This window comes from Panthera pardus, unplaced genomic scaffold, assembly GCF_024362965.1.
Source record: "Panthera pardus isolate Hobbes unplaced genomic scaffold, ASM2436296v1 HiC_scaffold_22, whole genome shotgun sequence".
In the NCBI taxonomy this organism is placed as follows: domain Eukaryota; kingdom Metazoa; phylum Chordata; class Mammalia; order Carnivora; family Felidae; genus Panthera; species Panthera pardus.
This window is the reverse complement of record NW_026526788.1, coordinates 22349360-22364321: the sequence shown is the minus strand read 5'-3', so window position 1 is coordinate 22364321 and position 14962 is coordinate 22349360. Positions and strand designations below refer to the sequence as shown.

The window sequence follows — 14962 nt, the reverse complement described above, 5'->3', positions numbered from 1 at the left end:
CCCTTCTTGCTTTTCAGAAGGCAAATCTCAACAGTTGAACTCAAATTAAATGCTATTATTTCTGTGATACATAATTTATTCAATGATTCAAGGAATATTTATTGAGTCATGCTCAATAAATGTCATGCTTTGTACTGAATGGTAATAAAATGTAGTGAAAAATAAAATGGTACAGTCTCCACCCTCGAGGAGTTTACAGTCTAGAAAGGAGGATTTCAAACTATAAATAAAGCACAATTAGAATTCATGTGATGGATAAAAGATTGGACACAGTTGGGCCAGACTCAAAGGAAACACAGATTTGCACTAGCAGATCTGCTGACCAACTATCCTCATATCCTGGGACACCCCTCAGTCCCAGGTTTGCCTAGGACTGAGAGGTGTCCCAGGATAGGAGACTTTCAATGCTAAAACTGGGACATTCCCAAGCTAACCAGGACAGCTGGCTCTCCTCCTAACAGGGAAGTCCCACAAAGGCAGGTATCTGCTTTATACTCTGGAGCATCTCCAGTGTGAGCCCCTAGGAATGGAGTACAATGGTTAAATATGGGGGTACTCTGGGGTCAAACAACACGTGCTCAAAGCCAGATTCCACTCACAAGCTGTGTAACCTCAGACACTTTATTCTTTCTCTCTGAGTCTCAATTTCCCCAAAATAGTGACATAGTTGATAAGTCGATGATAAGGATTAAATTAAAAATTAATATAGAGAATTATAAGGATTAAATTTTTAAAAATGGATACAAAGCTTTCTACACACTGCCTGGCACACTGTCCCATTAATTTTGCTACTAATGGCCACTAATTTTGCTACTTTGTAGACCCTCAACAAATATTTGTTGCATGAGCATATAATTGCATATACTTTGACAATTCTATCATGTTTCTGACAGTTACAAGTGTGTTTTTCCTTTGGAAGTTGGGTATGGAGTAATGAATATGACACCCCCTCACACACAGCCCACCACATGCATCTCAGACCACTCCTTATCACAGCTCTCCTTACACCTTTCTACATTCTTCTGGATCTGGTCATATTCCTTAGGAGTCTCTACATCCCACCAAGGCATGTCTTAAGCAGAACACTTCATTGTCCTGGTAATAGACAGAGTTACATTCTCTCCATCCCTCCCTAACCCTCAGCCCACCTCCTCAGGATGTCTGGTCTACCTTGTAGTCATTACTACTGTTAACATGGGAAATATTTGGTTGACTCAGCCAGGATCCAAGGAGTGAGCAGAAAGTTCCCTTCAGGAAACTCTCTCTCCCTCTCAGGAGAGGACCACTTGTACTCTTTCAAGGGTGTGCGGAAATGTACAGCCAGGAGCCAGGTCACATCTAATCTCTTAGGAGAGAGAGGTTGAGTTTCATCGGGAAGCAGGTTGACCTTGAACCAAACCAAAAATATCAATATGGCAAGGGGTTCACTGTCTAAATGAAGCAGCCAATGTGTATTATATAAAGAGTAATTCTAACAGGAAGCATTTTAGCTTCCAAAATAAAAGATTTCTAGACTCCTAGGAAAATGTAGGAAGTATAGAAGGAAAGACTTAGAAAAGTACAGAAAATACATTCATAATGCCCATGATTTTTCAGAGTTCTTCTAGGAGCATGTTAAAACTATCCCAAAATTCTGCAACCACACCAAAACTCTGATACCACCCTTTGGAATCTCATCCTCCTACACAAACGTATACACACACCCTATGAAAGTCACTGGTGTTGCAATCCATGCAATATGTGTCTCATTTATGAAGAGTGATTCCAATCGGAAAGCAAAACAGGGATTCAATGACTGATAGAATGCTGGACTAGGAGACTAGAGATGTTAGTGTCAGCCCAATCCATTTGTGACTATGGCAAATCCTTTACTTCTTTGTTCTTCTGTTGCTCTAGCTCTAAAAGGATCATGGCCATCTCTGTCCATTTCTCCTGCATAGGGAATTCATAAAGAGAAGTAAGATCAAATGCATGGAGGTATTCTTCAGAATAGAACATATGCATACCTTATATTATTAATAATAAAAATTGGATTCAATAAGCCTGCTTTAAACAAAAGGCCAGGCAAGGGCAATTCCTCTGTAATAATGCCAGTCTTTTGTATCATGTAGACTTTGGAAATGTGAAGATATTTTGAAGCAATAGGAGGTGACTGTATAATCATTCTCTGTTAAATATTTTCAAGAGCCTTGCTCAAGTTAGTTTTAACTTTATTTAAATAATCAGTCAGAGCTTTAACACAGATATTAATTTTAAAACTCCCTTTCTATAGTAGATATTATATAAGCTTATTCTTCCTTTATAAAGCATTCAGTGCACATTGAGAGAAACAAGTAGTTTCTGATTATAAAGCATATTGAAAAATACAACTATCATCAGATAGTGTATGTTGGATAAATAACACTCAATCATGTGAGTCAGCCAACTACTGTGGATACAAACACATTTTTTGAGTCATGCTGGCTATTAATCAGTGGTAACACCAATGAACAGAATGAAAAATTTCACCCCAAACTGACTGTTGAAGTGTTGCACATAATATTGCCCATTCATTCTCCATGTAATTAGTCACACTGCCAGCTTTGATAAGGGGGTTGGGTTTCCTATATCTTTTCTGGTTTCTTGTGTACTGAACAGAAATTGCATTTGCTTTCACTTCTGCTTGTGATTGGAAACTTTGCTGACATGAATGTCACACCTGGAATAACAGGTGGAGCTGTGCTCTCAGTCTTTGATGAGCATATCAGTCCAGTAACAAGCAAACACTGTCATCAATAAGAAGTACACACTTCCGACTCACTGTGCCTGATAGCATTCTTTAGAAAAATGTCAGCAGTAAGGGGTCAATATCTTAATCTTACAGAAGAAAAACCCAACTTACCACCTGGCTGTGCTACTTAGATCTGCTACCTATTCATGTCCAGGTTCCTACTAGTTTGCTCTCTTGAGTGTTAGAGATCAGACAGAATTAGCAATTGATCAGTAATTATTGACAGGGTGTCCTTGAGCTGAGCTGATTTTGTCTATGTGGATTTTGATTTAACTCCCCTGTGACATAAGATACTTTTCATACTCTCAAAGAGATTATGATCTAGTGAAGAAATCAAAACAAATATTTGGAAAATTAAAAGACCATGCAAATTGTAATAATACGGCTGAAGTGTAAGAATTGTCTAAAGACAGTAACTGAATAAATACCAAATGAATGATATTAAGGTCAGTGGTTTAGAAACAGTGCTCCAGGTAATCCCAAGTATTCAGGTGGGGGGAGCTCCCAAGGCAGCAGCAGAAGAGAAGAGAAGCTCCAAATGAGTAGGACTTCAGCCAAGCCCCCTTCCACCCCATCCACAACCTAGATTCTACCTCCGCCAGAGTAACTCTTGTGTTTGTTTTTTGTTTTCTGGGTTTTTTTTTAACTTTTTATAGTGGAAATTCACATACAATTTCATATCAAGAAAGGGATTCAGATTTGTTTTTTTAAAAGCCATTGATATATTTTTAAATGCTATGAATTTCAAAATTGCATAGTGTAATCACTAGTGTGTTTTCAGTAGGTTTTCTTGGTGGAAGAGAACAGAAGACTTGCCAGATGAAGAAGATTTGGATAGTCAGATGGCTTCCAGTTTAGTGGTTTATATAAAAACATTAAGATACTTAAACAGGTGGAAGTCCAAAGAGCTGGACTAAAGTTAGAGGACAATGCCACTTGTCCATAGGCTGTAGTGCAAGACAGTGAGAGAGAGGAGCCATATCACGATCAACACAGTCATCATTTCATTAGAATAATCCATGTACACACATACAGGGTAGATATAAGAAAGCTCAGAGAAGAGAAGAAGGTTTCCCAGTAAAGAGGCAGAGACCTGAGCGGCTCTATAGGGAGTTAGTGTGGGTGGGACTCCTGGCCCATCTAAGGCAAACATAAGAGCTAGATCGGTTTCAGAAGTTAAAAGCAAGAGTCCTGGCTTGCCAAGAAACACTAGAAAAGTGAAATACAAGGACTAGGTCCTCTTCTCCCCCAAATCCTTTAGCCTTGAATAAAGTAAGCAGCAGAGAAAGCTCTAGAAAATGTCTTGATTCCACTTCTGCCTTCAGGTGACCTTTGAACCTAGCAACCAGGAGATATCAATTCTGCTTTTTTGTCTAAAGAGACGGAGTTGTAGGAAGTCAGAAACATTCCTCAGCACTTACAGCTAACAACAGAAAAATTGGTGTGCATCGTCTGAACACAAGTGATATATTTTTCGAAATTACACAAATAGAACTAAAGAATATTCAAGCACATCATAAGCATTCTTGGGCTACAAGCACAAAACATGGATAATTCAAGCATAAAAAATTACTAGAAGAATACCAGAGTGTCTTGCAGAATTAAAGATGAGGAACAAGGATTGGGAAGGGCAGAACAGGGCCGAGATGTGGGGACTCTCAACAGCAGAAGTCTAAGGAGCCCCCTCTGTAGGGGCTGCCTTTTGGGGTTTCCACCTGCTTCCATATCTGCATGATATGGAAGATTTACTTTTGCAGATTCTCCAAAAAGAACAGCTAGCTGTTACCAAGGAGTTTTAATCTGTGGTGCAGTCACCTATAGCAAAGAGAAAGGGTAAGTGGAGCTGGAGCAACTCTGTGAGCGGTGACGCCTCCACAGTGTGCAACTATTGCATACACCATTATTCCCTGGTCTAGGAGTCATGGGAGAAGCCATCTATGGGGTACTGGAATCCAATGAACTTAGTCAACCAAATATAGTAGTCATGATGGCCGCCATTTTGAAAAACAGAAATAAAGCAAGTTGTTCTGCTTTGAACTATTTAGTAGAGCCTAATATTAAAACGAGTGCTCCTCCAATGGGTTCTTATGACAGTGTTTACCCCACTATTGCACATACTATTATAATTACCTGTTTACCTTTGCCCCCACCCCACAGACTAGAAGCATCCAAATATAGGGGCTGTTTCCTGCTCACATTTGCATTTCATCTATTAGGTGATCAATAAACATTTCTTACATGTAGGGAAACCATGCCTGTCAGACTCAGCATGGGCATAACTATTGGTCAGGAAAGGTATGTGTTCTTCAGGCAGAGGTTGTGAGTAAAATAACAGTAGATTACTGGAAGATGAGACCCTTGATCCAAGATTCATGCTGTGACTGTGGTTGGAAGGCTAATTAGAAATCAGGCAATACAGTCAGCTTGTGGGAGGCAGACCTCCACAGCACAGGGGGAAGCAAATGAGCCCTTGGAGGTAGTCCTGGTCCCTCCCCATCCTGGCTCCTAAGGTAAAGCCTGGCTGATCTTATTAAATGTTTGGGCTATTGTCTCCCAACTGGTTCTGCAACATCATATGCTGGGTCCTCTTCTTCTTCTTCTAAATATTTGTCCTAAAATGGGAGAAGTAAATGTAGAGGTGCTATGTGATTCCCTTGCATCCTCTACCCAAAGAGAGATAATTTAATATTTTATTTTCTGTATAAACCATCCATAAACTGTTCATGTAAAGCCTGATTTCCAGGCAATCTGATTATGTCTTCTACTTCCCAAGGGGGTTTCTTCCACTCTACTGGTGAGAAGCTTTCCTCTTGTTAATCAAGGATCATGTTAATCATACCCCACCCCCACAGATGGAATTGAATAGTAGCAAAACCATCTCTAGTCTGGCTACCACTGAGGCCCACTAGAGACCACGGCTTCTTTGAAGAACGTTGCCAATATAGCTGACACTTCCCCAAATACTAACAAATCTCCAGGTCATCAGTGATCATTCTCAGAGTTAACAGATCATGTATCCTTGTGGATCACACATCTACTCAGAATTTTTCTGAGATAAAAGAACATGGATTATAACACTGCGAGCTCTTTATGCAACTTCTTAACAACTCTGTTCAGGCTAATTAATTGCCAGCTCTTTGGAATATGATCAAAACCAAAGTCCCCTAGTGGCCAGGATGAAGGTCCACAGCTGATGCAGAAAACAGAGAGCCCAGAAGAAATTTCATCTGTCCTGGCAAGGAAACACAAAGAGAGAATCTGGGTCAAAAAGCAGACAGCTTCTACAGTGACATTTGCATCAAAGAAAAGGCTGAGAATATTATTAACTATAGAATAAATACATAAAATGTAACAATATTTGAAACCAAATAGCAACTCTGTCCTTTAAAAAAAGCATTATATTGCTTTCTTGGGAAGCATATATCTAAAATTACAATAATTCAGATTGCTTTCACTCAGAAACATTTTGTTAAAAGATTGCCTTACATCATATTTGAAAAACATAAGCAGACTTTTACCAAATATAGAAACAAAGACCATAAACTGAAAATAGAAGCCAGAAGACAGACTCAGTGGAAACTACAGAAATATTAACATTGTATTAGATTTGGCAGTGAAGAAATAGAAATATATCGTGATTTACTACCTTTACAAAAGAATAAAAAATTAGGTGAAAAAAATATTCAAACTATCAGAAATAGCAAGACACTTTTTGGCAATACGTAAGGAAGAAGATTTATTTAACTTTGGAGAGGGTTGGCAGAAAGGGACTAAAATGAGAAACAATAATACCACATATTAACTTTGTTCTTAAACATCTACATTTAATGTATCAACTTTGGCTGTTGTTATATGCCTTGGCAATTCAATAAAGTTACTGGAATGGAAAATTGAAAATTTTTATTGTGATATTTCCAATTTCTCCACTAGTGGAATAGTTTAATAATAAGCCATTGCATATGCTTTCAGCATTCTCATTAAAATGAGTGAGCTACCATTTTTCTTTCTATTCCTAGTTATCAGCAACTTTATTTACCAGTGCATATTAGGTAGGACACAAAGCTCAGCTAACCATTTGTGGTTATAGTTTCTGAACAAGCAAGTATTACCTATTGCAAAGGCATAAGGTTTTAAAGCTGGAAGGAATCCTAAGTGGTTTCATATTCCGTATTTCTTAGTATCAATGAAGAAACTGAGGCTCAGAATGATTAAGTAACTTGTCCCAAGTCAACAGCTAGTCAATAGCTGAGTAGATGTCATCCTTCTAAAATGTTGTATTACAGTAGACTACCCTAGAATCCAAATTATCTCAGGAGTAGCCATTGAACATAGGCCTACAAATTCTTGTCTGGCAAAAAAAGAGAAAAAAAGAAACAGCCAAGGAGGATACTTAATTTATTAAAAGTCTACTTCAGCCTCTACCTTTACTTGGAATGGTTATTTTTCTTTTAGCTTTTATGAATCTGCCCCCAGTTTTTACATGGTTTAATGTTTTATAAAATGTCTCTCTGCTTTCACACATCAGAGTCATGCAGAATACTGATGACTCCCTAATTTGTAAGGTGATCTCTTCATAAAGCTGTATTAATTCCTTCGTTGGTCTTTGCAGAGTAAATCTACTTATAATCTGGTACCTGCAATTAAGTTGCTCATATAACAATTTATTTCCCTTTTAAGCAACAATCTGGGCACGTTTCTTTGGCTCAAGCACTACATAAACATTTATATTAACTATTAACCCTCCTGAGGCAATGGACTTGATGGAAACAGGAGCAGAGTGGAGCTGAAAGAACCAGGGGTGGATCCAGTTCTCAGTCTGGTTGCCAATAAGCCATGTGGCCTTGAACAAATCATTTATCTTCCCTGAACCTTTCACCGTGTGTAAAATGTATGAGGTCATTTTTATGACCCCTAAGATCTAAAACCCTGCATTTCCAAACTGATCATTTTTAAGCCACCCTTAACAATAATTATTATGTTTACACCCTAAGCTTCCATCCCGTTTACTTCCATGCACCTGATACATATTTCAGTCCTACCATTGAGAAAAGTAAATAAACTGCAACAAAATGTGACGTCTCCCCTACTATGCTGTGAACTCCATAAAAGGTTAATTCATTTTTATAGGCTTAGTGCCTGGCAGACTTGAAATTCTATGAATGTTTGATATATGGATGGATGGATGGATGGATGGATGGATGGATGATTGCCACAGCATAGCAGTAAGGAGAACTTAAGTATAAGTTTACATTGCCTCTGTAAATAGCCTAAAGATCATTGTCCTGAACCTCATCAGACACTTACATGTAAGTTTACTTTTTTACAGCATAATGCTCATAGTACATCTCTTATACATGATCTCTTCTTGCCTAATCTTAGCCTGTTAACTTCCCTTCTTGATGATAAGCTTGTTGAGAGCAAGAGATGTGTCTAATTCGTCCCATTCAGTACCTATTCATTGCACTTACGCATAAGACTTTCATCAATTTAGCTAGTTAAATGAATTTTAAAATTAGTTTCAGTAGAATAGTAGCCAAATAAAATAAATGATACATTTTGTATCAAAGTATAAATCTTTTTGGGGGTGGGGGCAGAGGTTTGGAGTGAATTATCTGGGATGATAAAATTGTGACTTTTTTGTCCTTTTACCTTTTATTAATCTCAAAATTTCACCCCCCTATAAAAATCATTCATTCTTAGTGACTTTATTTTGCTTCATATATGGTCAGCTCGTAATTAACATAATATAATTAGGTCTAATGTAATCTAGGAAGATCTCACAGGAGAGGAAGCATGAAGAACCCTTTATTCAGCTGCAATTCAAAAAAAAAAGTCATGGTAGAGAGGTATTTGCATGGTTTCAGTTTATATGAAATCCAGTGGCATTGCAAAAGTATTCCCCTGACCTTGCATGCAAATCATCTCCACGTTGCTTCAATAGATTCTTTGTCAAATGTTAAGAGTCCACACTCCAGAATGATACAGAATAGCAACAGCATATTGACTCCTGGTGGGATGTCCTACCCTCTTTTGACTTACTATCATGTGGATTATAGGATGTTTACTTTAGTAAGATGTCGTTCTGTTCTCAGATGGATGCCCATTTCTCTGGTCAAAGGAGGATTTCCATGCAAGCAGTTCTCCTTTTCAGGCAACATAAGTTCCCTGATTGCTATCTCATCACTTTCAGATTCACAATGTCATTCTGGCATAAACAATGTATATGAACACATACATAAAGTTAATATTTTCTAACTCAGTTTTTTAATAGTCATCACAATCCTAATTATGCTATTAATCCATTATAATTATACTCATTATTACAAATATGATTTGTTCATGGGGATCTTCATTATTGTAAGCAGTACATTACTGTTATAAATGTTATCAGTAAACCATAACTGTTAGAAACACTCTTAATGTATTTATTCTTTGTTTTATCAGGTCCCACATAATCCACATGGGCATATTTATGTCTATATGAACTTCAAAGGAACCAGATAATCTCTTACTCCCAAAAAATTACTGTCATGTTAATAAAAATAATAGCTGAGGCTTATGGAGCACCTGCCATGTGCCGACACTAAGTGTGTTAACACAGATAATTTCATTAATGTTCCAGGATCCTATGAGGTAGAAGCTTATATTAGCCCCATTTTACAGATAAGAAAACTAAGGCTTATACAGGTTAAATAACCACTCAAATGTTTAGAGCTAATAAGTGATGGAGATAGAACTGGAACCCAATTTCACTTCAGATTACTGTTTGGGATAGCAGATGAACCTGCTCATCTATTTGTGTAATTATTTCTTTAAGTTTGCATGTCACTTTTAAATTCTGTCTTAAAACCAGAAGTATATACAGAGTTCAAGTTGAAATGTTTGCAATAGGAATTACAGGCTATCAAAAATATAATGAATATTATTACTGCAAAATTAGCAAATACAATAAATCAAAGTAGGAGAACAATGCAAGTATTATATAATTATCAGCATAGTTTTCTGTGAATGTGCTGTTGACTGATTAATTTTACAATTAGTAAACTTATTAACTGTGTACCTTAGCAGTTTTTTTTCTTTTCAGTGTGTAAGGTTTAAAGTTCAATTTCTTTCCACAAAGATTAAAGATTTTCCAGCTGCCAAAAGATAATAAGGCAAAAATGATTAAAAGTAAATTTAACCACAAAGGTTTTGATAGTACCACATTCCATCCCATCCATTTATGAATTGATTTTTGTAAAAAAGCAAATATGTAAAATCTGATATTCATCGTTCCCTTTATTATTTTCCATTTGCTGTAGTCCAATTAGTATCACATTCATAAGGATCATGTGCATAAAATAGATATGAAACCACATTCCCTCTGAAAGTTTAAAAGCATTTTAGAAAATATGCCTAACACATTATCTTAATGAAGACAGCATACAAATCAGAAATGTTTCCTGGCTTTGTAACCTAAAGCCAAAACAATATGAAACTTAAGAGCTTTCAAAACTATGAAATCTAAAAAGTTTAAATATTTACACTGGGAAGCCAATAAGTACTTTGAGAATATGAGAATTCACCCAGATAGCCTTTAGAACAAAACAACACATTGTGATCCATTTTAAAACTGCTGCTGTATTTACAAATCAAAAGCTTACTGAGGGTTGTCATATTCAAGACCTTATAAAGCATACTCCATGGAAAGCGCCCTCAAAGAGCTATCTTTTGAACTCTCAGGTTTATTTTGTCTGTTTTTAATTATGAAAATAAAACAGACACCTGTTTCACAATATTTAAAGAAAGAATTAGTATTTCTTAGCCTATTTTTTTATTACACAAAAATCCAGGTGGACATATCAGAACCAAGAACTCAATTTTTCATCTAGAATTCCTTATACTCAGATCTTCTGAGGCCTATGGGAATACTACATTTTTATCTGCAAAACCATCTACTAAACTTTCCTTTCAATTAAAATAGAAATGATACATAGCAAAAAGGGTGATTACATGAGTACACTTTTAAGAGGCATATTGCTTTTAAAAAGAAACTGAAAATGGGGAGCAAGGATGACACAGTGACTGCTATGAGCTTAGGGTCCGTTAGAGCCAGACTCCAATCCTGGTTTTGCCACTGACCAGATACACCGCCTTGACTAAGTCATTCGACTTGATTAAACCTCAGTTTTCCTCATCCAGAAACTAGGCATAATTATGCTAATTCCCTAATAACACTGCTGTGAAGGTCAGGTAATATAAGCAAGCATTTAGCAGACTCTTAGAAACAAAGCACATATTCAATAAATGGCAGTTAGCCTCACAGTTAGAAAAGAGGTAAACAACAGGTAAAAGTGAGATGTCATTTGTCATGGATGCTGCAACAACGCAAAAAAAAAAAAAAAAAAAAAAAAAAAAAAAACATAACAGAAAGCAATTAGACGGCCGTTTCTATTTCCCTGGTGTGTTAGTGTAAAACAACGAAGCTTGGGCTGGACTAAAGAAGGAAATGCAAGTATCTTTCTTCACCACAAGCCATGCAGTTAGGAGATGGGCAATGAGAACTTGACCTAACAAAGAACCACATGCTCTGAGGAAACTGTGGATAATTAACTTGTTAAATAATTCACTGAAATCAACCACTTGTCATGCTGTCAACCACTTGGTCACGGCTGAAGAGGCTGTGTAAAACAATGATGCTTACAATTCAAAACTCGTACAAAATTCCTTACTTGAAATGACCTCAAAGATCTTATTACAAGATTGAAATTAGGGTTACACCATGGCACACAAGTTTAAAAAGGGGGAAATGACAGTATCTTAGTCATTGTTTTATACCTAAGATTAACTATAAGAATGAAACACATAAAACTCCTCTTGTAAATTAAAAAAAAAAAAAGTTAAATATCAGTAATCTCATATGGCTCAAACTAATTTTCTGGGGTTTTTCATGACACATCATTCTAAGTTCAGGGTAGCTTTGCCAGTCTACCATAGCAGGATGTGGACTAGCTTCAACCTTTTCAGAGTCCCTGTAAAAGTGGGAAGGTTAGGCAAAATCGCAAACACAAAACCAATTTTCTACAGGAAGTTAAAGAATATAAGTAAGGTGACATTATGAAAGTAGAGTCGGCTATGTCACATCTGCATTAAAAATATTTTTTTTCCATGCAATCCTTGAGTACTCCACCAATTCTCCAGGGGCCAGTAATCCAATTTTTACAATATAAATTGACACAAGTTCCAAGGCCTTCTTTTGAATAATATTGAGCTCTGAGCTAAATCCCTGTTTAAAAAAAATTCAATTTCAGGGACTAATACACACAGCTAGTCCACACTAAGATCAGATGCCTCACTCACACAGGTGCACTCACTTCCAGGCATACTTGCAGGTCGGTATGACCATGTGGGTAGTTCTGGCCAATGAAGTGTGAAAGAGACAATGAGTATCTTCTCAGTGCTAGAAGAAAGCAAAAGGCCTATATGGTTTTCCTTACTACACCGCAATAATCAAGGAGGTCTTGAATTGAGATTACAGAGGCGCAAGATCAAAAGAGCTTGGATTGCCAAGGCACCTCAGATGGGATAACTGCCACAAAGAGTCAGACAAACCCAGTGGGTCCTTGTTTGAGCAAGAAATAAACTTTTATTGTGTTAAGACATTGAGAGTTTGGGGTCGTTTGTTACCACAGAACAGCCTAATGTAACCTAACTGGCAGAAACAATTTTGGAACTATCTGTAACCTGCCAGAGCAAGTGGGCTCACCCCTGCAGAGCCATCACACATCACAGCTGGATCTGGTAACAGACCAGACCTCCCCTGCACCCAATCACAGTTATACATCTCAGCTACGCCCTGCCAAGCCCCACAATGCAGCCCCAGGCGACAGTCCCACCTAGCCCTCCTGCTGCTCCACAGCAGACCATTGGGCACAGTGGACACAGAAGACAACATCTGAGTGCCCAGCTCTGATGATCAGAAGGGATTGCACTCCTGGGCTCCATGCAGTACCTCCTACACAAGGCTACTCCTCTAAGACTCACAGAAGTGGCGTGCACGTGGGTGGCTCAGTCGGTTAACCGTCCGACTTCGGCTCAGGTCATGATCTCACGATCCGTGAGTTCAAGTCCTGCATCAGGCTCTGTGCTGACCACTCAGAGCCTGGAGCCTGCTTCAGATTCTGTGTCTCCCTTTCTCTGCCCCTCCCCTGTTCACACTCTATATCTCTCTCGCAAATAAATAAACATTAAAATTTAAGAAAAAAAAGACTCACAGAAGTGGCTCATTTCTAATACATAGGAACAAACACAGAATCAGGCAAAATGAGGAAACAGAGGAACATGTTCCAGACACAAGAACAAGACATAAAAAAAAGACATTAATGAAATGGAGATAAACAATCATAATTCAAATAATGGTCATAAAGATGTTCGTCAAACTCAGACAAATGGATGTACACAGTGAGAGCCTCAACAAAGACAGAAAATATTAAAAAGTTCCAAACTGAAGTTATAAGCTGAAGAGTACAATAACTGAACTGAAAAACATACTAGAGGTTTTCACAGCAGACTGGATGAAACTGAAAAGCATATTAGTGATCTGGAAGACAGCACAACAGAACTCACCCAGACAGAACAGCAAAAAGAAAAAAAAAATTAAAGGGGCTCCCTTAAGAGACCTTTGGAAAAACATCAAGCAGAATAACGTTTGCATTTAGGGGCCCTCGATAGAGAAGATAGGGAGAAAGGGCCAGAAAATTTATTTGAAGACACAACGGCTAAAATCTTCACTAATCTGTAGAAGAAACACACCTAGGTCTAAGAAACCCAGAGAGTTACAAAAAAGATGAGCCCACAGAGATCTACATCAAGACACATTATAATTAAAATGGTAACAATTATAGATAAAGAGAGAATCTTAAAAGCAGCAAGAGAAAAACAATTTATTACATGCAAGAAAAACTGATAAAATGATCAGCAGACTTTTCAGCAGAGCCTTTGCAGGCTAGAAGAGAGTGGCCTGACATATTCAAAGTGCTGAAGGGAAGAAAAGTCCAACCAAGAATTCCCTATGTGACTGCAGAAAAATGAACCTGGACCACTTTCTTACACCATACACAAAAATAAATTCAAAATGGATGAAAGACCCAGGAGGGAAGATGGCGGCGTAGGAGGATGCTGGGCTTACCGCGCGTCCTGCTGATCACTTAGATTCCACCTACACCTGCCTAAATAACCCAGAAAACCGCCAGAGGATTAGCAGAACGGAGTCTCCGGAGCCAAGCGCAGACGAGAGGCCCACGGAAGAGGGTAGGAAGGGCGGCGAGGCGGTGCACGCTCCACGGACTGGCGGGAGGGAGCCGGGGCGGAGGGGCGGCTCGCCGGCCAAGCAGAGCCCCCGAGTCTGGCTGGCAAAAGCGGAGGGGCTGGACGGACTGTGTTCCGACAGCAAGCGCGACTTAGCATCTGGGAGGTCATAAGTTAACAGCTCTGCTCAGAAAGCGGGAAGGCTGGAGGACAAAGGGAGGGAGAGCTGCTGAGCCCCCGGACACAGAGCTCAGCTTGGCGGGGAACAAAGGCGCTTGCCAGCGCCATCTCCCCCGCCCATCCCCCAGCCAAAATCCCAAAGAGAACCAGTTCCTGCCAGGGAACTTGCTCGCTCCGCGCAAACACCCAACTCTGTGCTTCTGCGGAGCCAAACCTCCGGCAGTGGATCTGACTCCCTCCCACTGCCACAGGGCCCCTCCTGAAGTGGATCACCTAAGGAGAAGCGAGCTAAGCCTGCCCCTCCTGCCCCCGTGCACCTTGCCTACCCACCCCAGCTAATACGCCAGATCCCCAGCAACACAAGCCTGGCAGTGTGCAAGTAGCCCAGACGGGCCACGCCACCCCACAGTGAATCCCCCCCCCAGGAGAGGGGAAGAGAAGGCACACACCAGTCTGACTGTGGCCCCAGCGGTGGGCTGGGGGCAGACATCAGGTCAGACTGCGGCCCCGCCCACCAACTCCAGTTATACACCACAGCACAGGGGAAGTGCTCTGCAGGTCCTCACCACTCCAGGGACTATCCAAAATGACCAAACGGAAGAATTCCCCTCAGAAGAATCTCCAGGAAATAACAACAGCTAATGAACTGATCAAAAAAGATTTAAATAATATAACAGAAAGTGAATTTAGAATAATAGTCATAAAATTAATCGCTGGGCTTGAAAA

General features: G+C 39.1%; 1 long non-coding RNA gene across 1 annotated transcript in view; it reads right to left on the bottom strand.

Moving 5' to 3' along the window:
- Positions 1 to 4214: 4214 nt before the first annotated feature.
- LOC109264299 (uncharacterized) overlaps positions 4215 to 14962 on the bottom strand; it is a 28574-nt gene continuing 17826 nt past the window's right edge. The window contains exons 3-4 of the long non-coding RNA XR_002078681.2: positions 9831 to 9906; positions 4215 to 6002 (exon numbers count right to left, since the gene is read on the bottom strand). This is a non-coding gene — a long non-coding RNA (uncharacterized LOC109264299). The remainder of the gene's footprint in view (positions 6003 to 9830; positions 9907 to 14962) is intronic.